A 14,648-nucleotide genomic window follows, 5' to 3' on the forward strand; every position below is an offset into this window, starting at 1 on the left:
CTCTAGAAAGAGAAGAGCAGCTACCCTTTTGAGATTTTATGCTCCATAAAGAATTTCTGAAATCAATCATGCAATTATGTAATTTATCATGTTTTACAAATAATTTGATAATTGATTGATGTATGTACCATCCGCTCAGTGGTAAAGATTCTGTCTGCCAATGCAGGAGACATAGGAGACCTATGGTACCATCCCTGGGTTGGGAAGATCCCCTGGAGGAGGAAATGGCAATTCAGTCCAATAATCTTGCCTGGAAATTTCCATGGACAGAGGAGCCTGGTGGGCTGCAGTCCAGACTAAGTAAGAACACACACACACACACACACACACACACACACACACACACACACCACCCACCCCCCATCTGCACACACACACACACACACACACACACACACACACACACACACACACACCACCCACCCCCCATCTGCAGAATTCTAGGTAGAATGACTATAACCCGATTTGTTGGAGACAGCCTCAGTTGTCCCATTCTAACCCTGCTTTTTGTTCCCTTTTCATTTTCAAAAATATTAGTTTGGCTGATAAACTGTATGTTGTACTCTCTTTAAGCTTCACTGCCTAGGAAGCAGTTTCTAGTTACCAACAATGTGCATTAATGTATCACTTCATTTACTTAGTGATCTTACTGAAAAAAATTCCGGTCTGTTTATTCTGATGTTTCCACTTTTTTCCTGTCCAAAAGAGATATTACTGTCAAACTTGAACACAATACAAGAATATGAGATTTAAAAATTACTTGCTTGTGAATGAATTGTTAAAGATGTTACTCAACTTCTGCTTCTGTCCATGAGAGTAATTACTATACTTACTGGATTTTCTTTCTTCTTCAATCCCGGCCACAAATGAGAAGCCAAGCAAGAAAATTGTTATATGATTAAATCTTCCTTATTGTTTGTTTGGTAACCTGCAGAAGCCCCTTGGGGATTCTGAGACTATCAATCAATTTCATAGCTAGTAATGCAGGCTTTTCTTTTTAGAAGTTTTCTTTCTTTCTTTTTTTTTTTTGGTGTGCATACCCCACCTAGTGCCACCCCATGATAGTCTCCAGAAAATATATTAAAGGAAACCGGAGTACTTTGTAAACGTGCTGACTTCTGTTAAAGTCATTGAGCCGGCTTCATTATGAGAGAACCTCAACCAGGTCAAGGGATGATGGAACATGAAGGGTTCTGGAGAGGCTGCCCAGTCCTTCCCTGGGACCTAGATGTCAGTCTCTAAACTTGAAACAAATAAGGGAAGAACATTCTAATCGTGAGCAATATCTGTTAATTATATTGACAGTCATGCTAATCTACACACTAACACTTCTACATTCTTATACAACATTCTACATTCTTATACAAGAAAACTCTGCTTTTTCAGAATGGCAGTTAAATTGTGCTTTGCTATCTTGGAGATGCCTTCTTTTCTCTCTCTTTTACAGTAAATATATCATGGGGAATTGTGCCAGGAAATGATGGTTTGAACATGGGTCCTTTCCCCTTGCTTTCAGCTATATCCACGGTCGTCAAGTGAGGTGGGCATTTGACAGCTGTGTGCTTATTATGTCAAGTTCCATAATGAAACCTGATAATTTTGGTAAAAACCAATGTAAGTGCTGAAGCTTTGTTTTCACTATCCATGAATATTAATTATCTAGCTCAAATATGACCATCATATTCTCCCAAGTTATCCTTTATCCCTTAGAAAAGAGCTTCCTCATCAAATTCTGGACCTGTTATTTCAATTATTTTACCTTTAACAATAAATTATTGTTTATGAAGACATTTGCCTATAACAGCACCGCATGCTTTTGGATAGAACTGATTTGCAAAAGGCAATGAACTTTAACCATAATGTAATAATTATTCTTGGGACTTTGACTTCAATATTATAAGTGCTTAATAGTCCTTTATTTTTTTTAAGTCTTTTAAAGACAATTTTTAAAACAACACTGTAAATATTTCTAATGTAGAGCTCACAAATATCCTCTTAAATAGCATTTCTAATGTTCAATCAGCAGAAATTCCCAACTGGTCCCAGGGACCAGTTTCATGGAAGACATTTTCTCCACAGACCAGCAGTGGAGAGGTTGTTCGTTTTGGAATGATTAAAGCTCGTTACATTTGTTGTGTACTTTATTTGTATTATTATTACATCAGCTCCATCTCAGAGCATCAGGCATTAGATCCCAGAGGTTGGGGACCCCTGGATAGATGTTGTGGTCTGCAATAAGAATTTCACTGATGGTAATAGAAGTTCTGCATCTCAAATACATTAGATGGAAGGGGAAATAATGTTAAAAACAAAACAAAACAGCATTGGAGAACTGGGTTCTAGTGATGGCAGAGCCCCTCATGCCAAAGGTGTATTTGAAAAATGTAATAACCCTTGTGTGTACTTACTGTGTGCTAGGCACTGCTCCAAGCTCTTCACACCTTTGAGCTTAATTACTTTCGCTAACAACCTGATAAGGTAAGTACTTTCTGTTTTTTCTTAGTAAAACTGAGAACAGAGAGGTGAAATAATTTGTAGACCTGAGATTTGAACCCAGATGGTCTGGATCCCAAGTCCTTGTGCTAAACCACTAGACTGTTTTGTTATTATGTTACATATGTAAATGGGGGAAAGGCAATATTTTTAATGAATATACTACTTTGTCTAATGTGTTGTTATCTATATATGTATACATAATATAAAATCACAATTGGACAGTTGATAATTATATCAGCATCCCCAAATGTGTGTATGTTCAAATTGATTTTCAAAATATTTTTTGTAGTCTTCTTGTTGGTTACGTAACAAATCTCCTAATGTTCAAGTTTACTTATATTAGTCATGTAATTTAGTTAATAATGTATAGTGATAAACGATGCATGTTCTGGAGCCAGACTGCCTGGATTTACATCCTTACTAGCCATGAACCACTCGCCATTTACACTTACTAGCCATGAACCTTCAGTAACTTACTTAAGGGCTTTGGGCCTCATATTTCTCATGTGTAACAGCAGGATAATAAGCGTATTCATCATGTGTGGTTGCTAGGAGGATTGTTATGAGATAATGCATCTAATTATCTATGTCTAGGGCTTCCCAAGTGTCACTAACAGTAAAGAACCCACCTGCCAATGCAAGAGACATAAGAGAGGTGGGTTTGAACCCTGGGTGGGGAAGACCCCCTGGAAGAGGCAATGGCAACCTGCTTCAGTGTTCTTGCCTGGAGAATCCCACGGACAGAGGAGCCTGGCGGGCTACAGTCCATAGGGCTGCAAAGAGCTGGACATGGCTGAAGCCAATTAGGACACATGCATCTATGTCTAAGTACTAAGTACTCAATGAATGCACACAGTTATTATCATTGCTAAATCTATATAGCTGCAGAAGCAATAGGATTTTATCAGCAACCAAAATGGACTTTTTAAAAACTATAATGGTAAGGTTTGAACAAACTTTGCATTTCTCTGATCAGCCACATACATTCATTCCAGTGCTTCCCTACAGACTTTGCATTATTTTAAAATTTGTCTTTTCATATTTTGGGGTATATAAAAATATGCTTTCTTCACCTTCTGCCCCAGATTCTCCAAATTGGGCTTGTTTGCATTGCTAATTTTAGTCTCACAAATATCTTTTCATGTCAGATATTATTGGTTTAAGAACCACTCATACATTGAAGCAGTGGTACTTGAAAATTTTACAGTGCTATCCATATTTGATTTTCTTGATATATTTTATGTTATTTCAAACACTAAAGAAAATGTGTTCATATTTCTGCTTTATGTGCCTTTTTCTCTTTTCTTTCCTCAGTAAATAGAATTTAATTTATAAAGAGACAATGCATAAGTTGATTAAGGTTGCAGAAGATATTTTTATGTGCAAAGAAAGAAAATGACTGTCTTGGCCAAGTAAAAATAATTACCATAACATTTTAATATATAACATTTCTTAAAATCATAAAGGGATCAGGTTTTATACACTCAATGAGAGTAAAGTCTAGAAATTACTGCAAGTGTAATCTATTACACTTCCTTAGTTCATTCTTTATATCTTTCTGTTAAGATTCCTCCTGACCCTTTCAGTTATACCCACTTTAAGCTACCATGCTTCTCACTATAGTTTAACTCTTTGCTGTTATAATGAATGTCATATTCAACTCTATTTTTATTATTAAACAATATTTCCAGGTCTAGATATTGCTCCTTTGGATGCGTTAAGGCAGATAATTTAAATGTAAGTTTAAGATGTTCTTGTTCAAGTTTGTATCTTGCCTCTTGGTGTACACATGCTTGAGCTACAAAATCCTAGTTTTTAATTTTGGTATAATTTTCACCTTAATGTTTTGATAATAACAGTATCTTACCTGAGTAGGGCTTCCCAGGTGGCACAGTGGTAAAGAATTCACCTGCCAATGCAGGAGATGCAAGAGATGTGTTTGATCCCTGAGTCAGGAATATCTCCTGGAATAGGAAATAACAACCCACTCCAATATTCTTGCCTAGAAAATTCCATGGGCAGAGGAGCCTAGTGGGCTACAATCCATGGGGTCACAAAGAGTTGGACATGATTTAGTGACTGAGCATGCACACACACACATACACACACCCCTACCTGAGTATGAGTTAGATCACTGGGCACGTGACAGGTGGCCATGTGAGAGAATCTCCTAGCTTGAAGCCCCTGTGAAGCAGCATACCCTTTTATTTTTTTATTTTTTTTTCATTTATTTTTATTAGTTGGAGGCTAATTACTTCACAACATTTCAGTGGGTTTTGTCATACATTGACATGAATCAGCCATGGAGTTATATGTATTCCCCATCCCGATCCCCCCTCCCACCTCCCTCTCCACCCGATTCCTCTGGGTCTTCCCAGTGCACCAGGCCCGAGCACTTGTCTCATGCATCCCACCTGGGCTGGTGATCTGTTTCACTATAGATAATATTCATGCTGTTCTCTCGAAACATCCCACCCTCACCTTCTCCCACAGAGTCCAAAAGTCTGTTCTGTACATCTGTGTCTCTTTTTCTGTTTTGCATACAGGGTTATCATTACCATCTTTCTAAATTCCATATATATGTGTTAGTATGCTGTAATGTTCTTTATCTTTCTGGCTTACTTCACTCTGTATAATGGGCTCCAGTTTCATCCATCTCATTAGAACTGATTCAAATGAATTCTTTTTAACGGCTGAGTAATATTCCATGGTGTATATGTACCACAGCTTCCTTATCCATTCATCTGCTGATGGACATCTAGGTTGCTTCCATGTCCTGGCTATTATAAACAGTGCTGCGATGAACATTGGGGTGCACGTGTCTCTTTCAGATCTGGTTTCCTCAGTGTGTATGCCCAGAAGTGGGATTGCTGGGTCATATGGCAGTTCTATTTCCAGTTTTTTAAGGAATCTCCACACTGTTTTCCATAGCGGCTGTACTAGTTTGCATTCCCACCAACAGTGTAAGAGGGTTCCCTTTTCTCCACACCCTCTCCAGCATTTATTGCTTGTAGACTTTTGGATAGCAGCCATCCTGACTGGCGTGTAATGGTACCTCATTGTGGTTTTGATTTGCATTTCTCTAATAATGAGTGATGTTGAGCATCTTTTCATGTGTTTGTTAGCCATCTGTATGTCTTCTTTGGAGAAATGTCTGTTTAGTTCTTTGGCCCACTTTTTGATTGGGTCATTTATTTTTCTGGAATTGAGCTGCAGGAGTTGCTTGTATATTTTTGAGATTAATCCTTTGTCTGTTGCTTCATTTGCTATTATTTTCTCCCAATCTGAGGGCTGTCTTTTCACCTTACTTATAGTGTCCTTTGTTGTGCAAAAGCTTTTAAGTTTCATTAGGTCCCATTTGTTTAGTTTTGCTTTTATTTCCAATATTCTGGGAGGTGGGTCATAGAGGACCCTCCTGTGATTCGTGTCGGAGAGTGTTTTGCCTATGTTCTCCTCTAGGAGTTTTATAGTTTCTGGTCTTACATTTAGATCTTTAATCCATTTTGAGTTTATTTTTGTGTATGGTGTTAGAAAGTGTTCTAGTTTCATTCTTTTACAAGTGGTTGACCAGCTTTCCCAGCACCACTTGTTAAAGAGGTTTTTTTTTTTTCCATTGTGTATCCTTGCCTCCTTTGTCAAAGATAAGGTGTCCATAAGTTCGTGGATTTATCTCTGGGCTTTCTATTCTGTTCCATTGATCTATATTTCTGTCTTTGTGCCAGTACCATACTGTCTTGATGACTGTGGCTTTGTAGTAGAGTCTGAAGTCAGGCAGGTTGATTGCTCCAGTTCCATTCTTCTTTCTCAAGATTACTTTGGCTATTCAAGGTTTTTTGTATTTCCCTACAAATTGTGAAATTCTTTGGTCTAGTTCTGTGAAAAATACTGTTGGTAGCTTGATAGGGATTGCATTGAATCTATAGATTGCCTTGGGTAGTATAGCCATTTTGACAATATTGATTCTTCCAATCCATGAACACGGTATGTTTCCCCATCTGTTTGTGTCCTCTTTGATTTCTTTCATCAGTGTTTTATAGTTTTCTATGTATAGGTCTTTTGTTTCTTTAGGTAGATACATTCCTAAGTATTTTATTCTTTTTGTTGCAATGGTGAATGGTATTGTTTCCTTAATTTCTCTTTCTGTTTCCTCATTGTTAGTGTATAGGAATGCAAGGAATTTCTGTGTGTTAATTTTATATCCTGCAACTTTACTATATTCATTGATTAGCTCTAGTAATTTTCTGGTAGAGTCTTTAGGGTTTTCTATGTAGAGGATCATGTCATCTGCAAACAGCGAGAGTTTCACTTCTTCTTTTCCTATCTGGATTCATTTTACTTCTTTTTCTGCTCTGATTGCTGTGGCCAAAACTTCCAAAACTATGTTGAATAGTAGTGGTGAGAGTGGGCACCCTTATCTTGTTCCTGATTTCAGGGGAAATGCTTTCAATTTTTCACCATTGAGGGTAGTGCTTGCTGTGGGTTTGTCATATATAGCTTTTATTATGTTGAGGTATGTTCCTTCTATTCCTGCTTTCTGGAGAGTTTTAATCATGAATGGGTGTTGAATTTTGTCAAAGGCTTTGCATCTATTGAGATAATCATATGGTTTTTATCTTTCAATTTGTTAATGTGGTGTATTACATTGATTGATTTGCGGATATTAAAGAATCCTTGCATTCCTGGGATAAAGCCCACTTGGTCATGGTGTATGATTTTTTCAATATGTTGTTGGATTCTGTTTGCTAGAATTTTGTTAAGGATTTTTGCATCTATGTTCATCAGTGATATTGGCCTGTAGTTTTCTTTTTTTGTGGCATCTTTGTCTGGTTTTGGAATTAGGGTGATGGTGGCCTCATAGAATGAGTTTGGAAGTTTACCTTCTTCTGCAATTTTTGGAAGAGTTTGAGCAGGATAGGTGTTAGCTCTTCTCTAAATTTTTGGTAGAATTCAGCTGTGAAGCCATCTGGTCCTGGGCTTTTGTTTGCTGGAAGATTTCTGATTACAGTTTCGATTTCCTTGCTTGTGATGGCTCTGTTAAGATCTTCTATTTCTTCCTGGTTCAGTTTTGGAAAGTTATACTTTTCTAAGAATTTGTTCATTTCTTCCAAGTTGTCCATTTTATTGGCATAGAGCTGCTGGTAGTAGTCTCTTATGATCCTTTGTATTTCAGTGTTATCTGTTGTGATCTCTCCATTTTCATTTCTGATTTTGTTAATTTGGTTCTTCTCTCTTTGTTTTTTAATGAGTCTTGCTAATGGTTTGTCAATTTTGTTTATTTTTTTTCAAAAAACCAGCTTTTAGCTTTGTTGATTTTTGCTATGGTCTCTTTAGTTTCTTTTGCATTTATTTCTGCCCTAATTTTTAAGATTTCTTTCCTTCTGCTAACCCTGGGGTTCTTCGTTTCTTCCTTCTCTAATTGCTTTAGGTGTAGAGTTAGGTTATTTATTTGGCTTTTTTCTTGTTTCTTGAGGTAAGCCTGTAATGCTATGAACCTTCCCCTTAGCACTGCTTTTGCAGTGTCCCATAGGTTTTGGGTTGTTGTGTTTTCATTTTCATTCATTTCTAGAGCATACTCTTTTAAAAAATCATTATTCTTACTTTCTTCAATTCTTTCCTAAATGTTAGTGAATGCATATTCTCTGAACAGAGAATGGTTATTATTATGGTCTTGAGAAAGAGTAGGTTACTCTTTCTTAACCATATTGCTTTTAATGTACTTGGGTATGATGTTTTATTCTTAAGACTTCTATTTATAACACTGATTAAACTGTTTTCTTTAAATGAAGATAATTTCTTTAAAACAGAGGTATGTGAAATCAAACTTACAACTTTTATTAAATTCTGAAAATTTGGATCTGGAAATCAAAGGCAAACACATTTTTGCATCTTGATTTTACATTAAACCATTAGGATGTTTTTCAACTCTTCCCCTGCAGTCTTAAATCTGCAGGAATTAATGAAAATCACAAATCCCCTACTGTCTGAGATAATGAATTTTTCTCTCTGGAAGAAAATATAACTATTTCTTGACTCTTGCTAAGGTTTTATTTTAGAAAGATTAATGTCATTTAAAAGAGTAGTTGATTTTAGGTTCATAAATATCTTTTCTTTCCTGGACTCTCCAAAAGTTCTCCCTGTCAATTCCAAAATTGAAATGTAATAGTAGACCCCTCTTCCCATTCCCTGGAAATTAAATATCTCAGCTTCACATGAAGATTTTGAGAGGGCTGTAAGAGATTAGCCTGACTTCACCGAGATATCTCTAAAGTTAAAAAAAAATAGACTGGTCTTCAAAGACAATCAGAACAGCAAGTGTCTCAGAAAATGACCAAAACACTTCTCATTTGACTGGCTTCCCATAATGAAAATTAGTAGCTCATATGGTAAAGAATCTTCCTGCAATGCAGGAGGCCCAGGTTTGATCCCAGGGTTGGGAACATCCTCTGGAGAAGGGAATGACAACCCACTCCAGTATTCTTGCCTGGAGAATCCCATGGACAGAGGAGCCTGGTGGGCTACAGTCTGTAGGGTTGCAAAGAATCGGATATCCCTGAGCGACTAACACGACTACTACTACTAAAACCGACAGGAACCTTGACATCATTCATTTCCTACCTTCTGATTTTATGAGTAAGAATCTGAGGCCAAGAAATCTATTGTAAGACCTAAACCTAGACTGCTGCCTTGACATTTCTGACCCTGATGGACTCTAAAAGCCTAGTTTGTAAATTGTTGTCTCAATTTCATCAACTAGGGGGCATAACTGGCAAGGCCCCACCCAGCAGGGAAGGCTGCACACCTGGCTAGTTCTTCTGCCAGCCACACCAGCTATACCTCCTGGTTGTCAACCTTATTGGTCTTACCTTCCTACAAGCTGGTGAAATTATTCAGAGACCAAGCATGTCCCCCCATGGGAACCAGGGATCACCTCACTCTCCAAACACTATAAAGTCTGTCTCCCACAGCCCCTGTGGGTTCCTTCTATTCTGAGTGCAATATGCACCATCCATGTGAACCTGAATGACTTACAGTGTCCCCAGGAGGACTGAGCATATGTGATTAACAAACTGATGCCAATCTCATCTGTCTAGTGTTGAGTGTCATATATTCAGCTAATCCCTCCTTCACCAACAAGGTGAACAGATGATCAGAACAAGGGATTTGATCAGGTATGTTAACATGACTTGTGTCAGGTTCATCATTGTATCCTTATTGTGACTTGCAGATGGTAGGTGAAAAATAAAGATGAGATGGTAAATGAGTAATTATAATTATCTAATTACATCAGAAGCTTTGTTAGGCTAAAGGTCATATTAGATTTACTTTGTGTTCCAACTCTAGGGCATAAAATAATGCCATCTTTTTGGTATGTTTGTATTTTATTTAAAAAATATTTATTGAGAATCTATCATGTGCTTATTACTATATGCAACAAACAGACTCTGTGTCTGCCTCTTCATGTATTAAGTGCAAAAGAAAGGGTAGCTGTATGCTAGCCCTCCTGAGTAGCCTGCTTGGAGAAACACTTCTGTTCCCCAGTACTTCCAGCTTGATGAAATCATCCTGAGATTGCATCAGGCCAAACTTGCCATTTCTTCTTTGTGAAATGCAATGTCCAGGCCAGGAAAAGTCTCTCATTTGGAGACCTGCTGCTTGGGAGAAAGTTTATAGTAACCTGCCAGTGAATGGCAGCGATAGCGACCTGCCTTAACTGAGAGGTCCTTATCGCTAAGACTCTCTGGATCTGAGCATTAGTGCACATGAGGTCAGACACTGGGGTATCGTGTGTCTTGAGAACACTTTTTGTTTGTTTGTTTGTTTTCAAGTCAAGTTTGAGTGGATCCATGCCAATGGGAATCCACAAAAGCACTAATCTAATTCCTTGGCAATAACTTTTCTTAAATTCTTCTGTCATATTCCCAAAGACAATTCTTCTTGTTCTAGTTATCTATTGCTTTATTTAAAAAAAGACCTCAAAATTTGGTGGCTTAAAACAAAAATACTAACATTAATTTTCCTTCCAAATCTGTAAATTTGGGCAGGGCATGGCAGGGATACCTCATCTGTGTTTCATACAGCTTCAGCTGGGGAGGTGAGGGAAGTGGTGCTCAAAGGCTGCTTACTGCAATCATCTGAAAATTCTCTTGTATTTATGTATGTCTGACTATTGCTGGCTGCAGGACAGAGCCTTAGCTGGAGCTCTCTACCAGAACAGCTATATGAGGCCTCTCCATGTGGCATGGGCTTCCTCAAAATACGGTGAGTGGACTAAAGAAAAGCATCCTGAGAAGGAGCACCAGTCAGAATCTGTGTCAACCACCATTTCTACACGATCCTCAGAAGTCACCCAGCATCACTTCTGATGCATTCTTTTGACTAGAAACGAGTCATGAAAGCTGATCCATATTCAAAGAAAAGGGAACTAGACTCCAACTTCTTGTAGAAGGCTATCAAAGATTTTTTATATGTTTTAAAACTACTGCTTCCAATGGCATACAAGTGGTAAACAGAAAAACATGTTTTCTTTTGTAATCAGACAGATTGGTACATACTAGTAGCAATGAAGAAATGAAGTGAAAGAGAATGAAAGAATTCAAAATATGTATTAGATCCTGACAATGTGAGTAAAGGGCTGCTTCAAGACTGGGTATGTTAGTTGATATTTTGTGGTTCTGTAGAGATGGTCTGATCATGTGCATTTAGCAATGCTATTCAGTTACTATTGAAGTATCCTGCTTACATGCCATTATTCCTCAGAAAAACATGGTCTCTAAACCAAACACAATAGTCATAGAATAAAGCAAGTTTGGATAAATATTCTTTGGAGCACTTTCTCTACCTACAATACACAACATTTGCTGTTTATTTTTCTCATGATGCAAAAAAGGATGACTGTTTTGTTTCTAGAATTTCTTATCAGTAGAGAGTTTATGCTGTACTCATTGTGCCCCCTAGTGGCTTCTTATGTCCTCGTTCCGTGTTTATATTTAATGTCCACATTTTTTGGAATGTAAGAAGGGAAAGTACCACTCTGTCCCCTCTGCCACATGCCTCGTTTTACATAAGAAGATCAAGACCCAGACAACCGACTGAGTGACCGAACTGAACTGAACTTGCGGGACTTGTCTGATGTCACACAGCCAGATAGATTTAGAATTCAATATTGCTGTCTCATCCAAGTACAAATAAGACCTGCAGAAGTACACCACTATTGTTCATTGATGAATAGGAAATAGTGTCAGGCAAGTGGGAGGTACTCAGTAAAAATCTGATAATAAAAAATAATTAATCAATCAAGATTAAGACCAATATCTTTAGATTCCATGCTTTATGCTGTTTACTATGTGGTTTGTCTTTTTATCCTCATCATGTCTTTCTCATAGCACTTGACACTTGATTTTATTTTACTCCACAACTATTTCAAATCCTTCAACTACTTTACCCATCACTCAACTACTTTACCCATTACCCATCCTTTTGTCATTAGGATTATTACATTATTATTCACTTGTTCATTAACCTTCAGTGAGTACCAGCTGCCTCAGGCACTGTGCTACCTATAGGGCTACAACAAATTACTTACATTTTTTTAAATTAAAATTTTTAAATTATAGTAAAATATATTACCATAAAATTTGCTACCTCAACTATTTTTAAGTATACAGTTCAATAGTGTTAAATATATTCACATTGCTGTGCAACCAATCTCCAGAACTTTTTTACTTTGAAAAACATGAAACTCTGTATCCACTAAATAGCTCCCCATTGCCCCTTCCCCCAGCCACAGCTTCCACCCTTCTACTTTCTATTTCTATACATTTAACTACTTTAGATGTTTCATGTGAGTGGAATCATGCACTATCTTTATGTGACTAGATTATTTCACTTGGTCTAACATCATCTATGCTGAAAATGTGTCAGAATTTCCTTCCTTTTAAGGCTGAATAATATTCCATTATATGTATAGACCACATTTTGCTTAACCATTCATCCATTGATGGACACTTGGATTGTTTCTACCTTTTAGTTATTGTGAATAATGCTACTATGCCCATGTACCTGTTTGATATCCTAATTTTACTTTTTATTTTTTGGCTATATACACAGAAGTGGAATTGCTAGATTATTTGGTAATTCTATTTTTAATTTTTTTGAGGGAGGTCCACACTGTTTTCTGCAGTGGATACATTTTATATTCCCACCAACAGTGCACAAGGGTTCCACTTTCTCCACCAACTTGCGAAGGCTTATTATTTTATTTATTTGATGATAGCAATTGTAATAGGTGTGAGACAACATCTCATTGTGGTTTTAATTTGGATTTCCTTAGCAATTAGTGATATTGAGCATGCTTTACTATGCTTTTTAGTCCTTTGTATAATTAAAAGAGGCACTTAATTCATCACTTGCTTCTTCTGTATACAGAGAAATCACCTGATAAGAGCCATTTCTCTCCTTTTTTCCTTTGATATGCTATATTTCCATTTATTTAAGATCTGAATAGTGATAAAATAATAACTAAAACTTGCATTATATTTGTACCTGTTACATGTGAGGCATTGTTTTAAGTGCCTTATATCATTAACATATTTATTTCTCAAAACATCCTTGTAAGGTGGGTACTATTACTATCCTTAGTTTACAGAGGGAGGCATGGAGGCACAAGAAGGCATATGCCTTGTCCAGAGTCACGTGGCTGCTAAACAGTAGAACCAGGGTTTGTACCTTTGAAGTTAGCTTCAGAGTCTGTGTGCTTAACCAGATGTAATTTGCTTCTCTCAGACCCCCTCAATCTTTTTTTATACCTTTTTAATATCACCTACATATTATGTGATATCTTCCTCAACACCTCTAATGTACAAGTTTGTATGAATTTGGGTTGCTGATAAAAGGAAAAAAAACTTAAGTGCAAATTGATTGCATTGTAAGGAGAAATTAATTACCCCCACGGATGGCAAATCTAGGTTACAGCTAGCTTAGGATGTGTTCGAGTCGAGTGGCTCAAACAATTTTCCATATATCCCAGCGATCTCAGCAAACATCCTCAAATGTCTCTTTTGTTCTGATTGAGCATCATGCTTGTTACTGAAATAACGGTGGTGGCAGGGAGTACAAAATGCTCTGATTGATCTGCCCAAGTGAATCACATGCCCACACTTGAAACAAAGGTGGCATAAATACCACTGAAACCACAGAAATTCGGAGTTGGGGTGGGGGTTGGGCCCCAGGCATCTGTTCACATTATTACTATATTTTTTTTAAGGGAGAAGGGAGGCTGTGTTTCTCCCTCTAAGAACAAATTTGTAAGAGAAATTACTTGTTAGATAGTCCAAGCGCAGGTTGGAAAAGAATTTCCAGACACAGAATATTTCAGAAGGGAATGAGTTTATTAGGAGCAAAAGGAAGAGATAGTGTGGGCACTGCAAGCACAGGAGGTCCACCTCCTAACAGATCAAGAAGGGTCAACAGTTTCCTGGGTTAGTGGCCAGTTTTTATAGCCTCAAGATAAAGAAAACTGCTGCTGGAAGGTTGGCATTAGATGATTGGTTAAGGCACTGTAGGGTGACTACTGGGGTGGGCATTTTTGCCTAACTTGGGGTCAGGAAGCCTGCTGGTGATGTTCAGGGGGGCTTTTGGCAACAGTTACAAAAGGGTGCAGTCAATTTCAGAGGTGATGTTGGTTCTCGGCTCCACTTCTGTAGTTGTGGTAGAAGGCCTCACACCTGGGGCCTTGGGGCAGGACTCAATATTATTGCTTTTTAAAAGCTTTTGCTTATATGGTTTGAATAATTTAAAAAGCCAACATTAATTTAATGACTGTACCAGACACTATGGTATGTATTACATATATGCACAGTTAACCCTTACAAGAGCACTGAGGTGCAGATGCTATTATCACTTTGCTCATGAGAAAACTCAGGTGTACATGGGACAGGAAGCAATAACTGGTCTTCAGTGACCCAGTTTATAAGTGGTGCCAGCAAGATTCTCACCCAGCCAGGCTGGCTTCAGAACCTCTTCTCCAACTGTATTGTAAAGGAGGGTGCTGGTCACATATAGACACTGAAGCTCACGAAAGAAACAGAAGAATTTATCACTTTTGTCAATGCCTGGTGTTCACCAATAGGAAAGACATCAGGGACGCTCATCTG

The sequence above is a fragment of the Cervus elaphus genome, chromosome 9 (genome assembly GCF_910594005.1).
Source record: "Cervus elaphus chromosome 9, mCerEla1.1, whole genome shotgun sequence".
Classification (NCBI taxonomy): domain Eukaryota; kingdom Metazoa; phylum Chordata; class Mammalia; order Artiodactyla; family Cervidae; genus Cervus; species Cervus elaphus.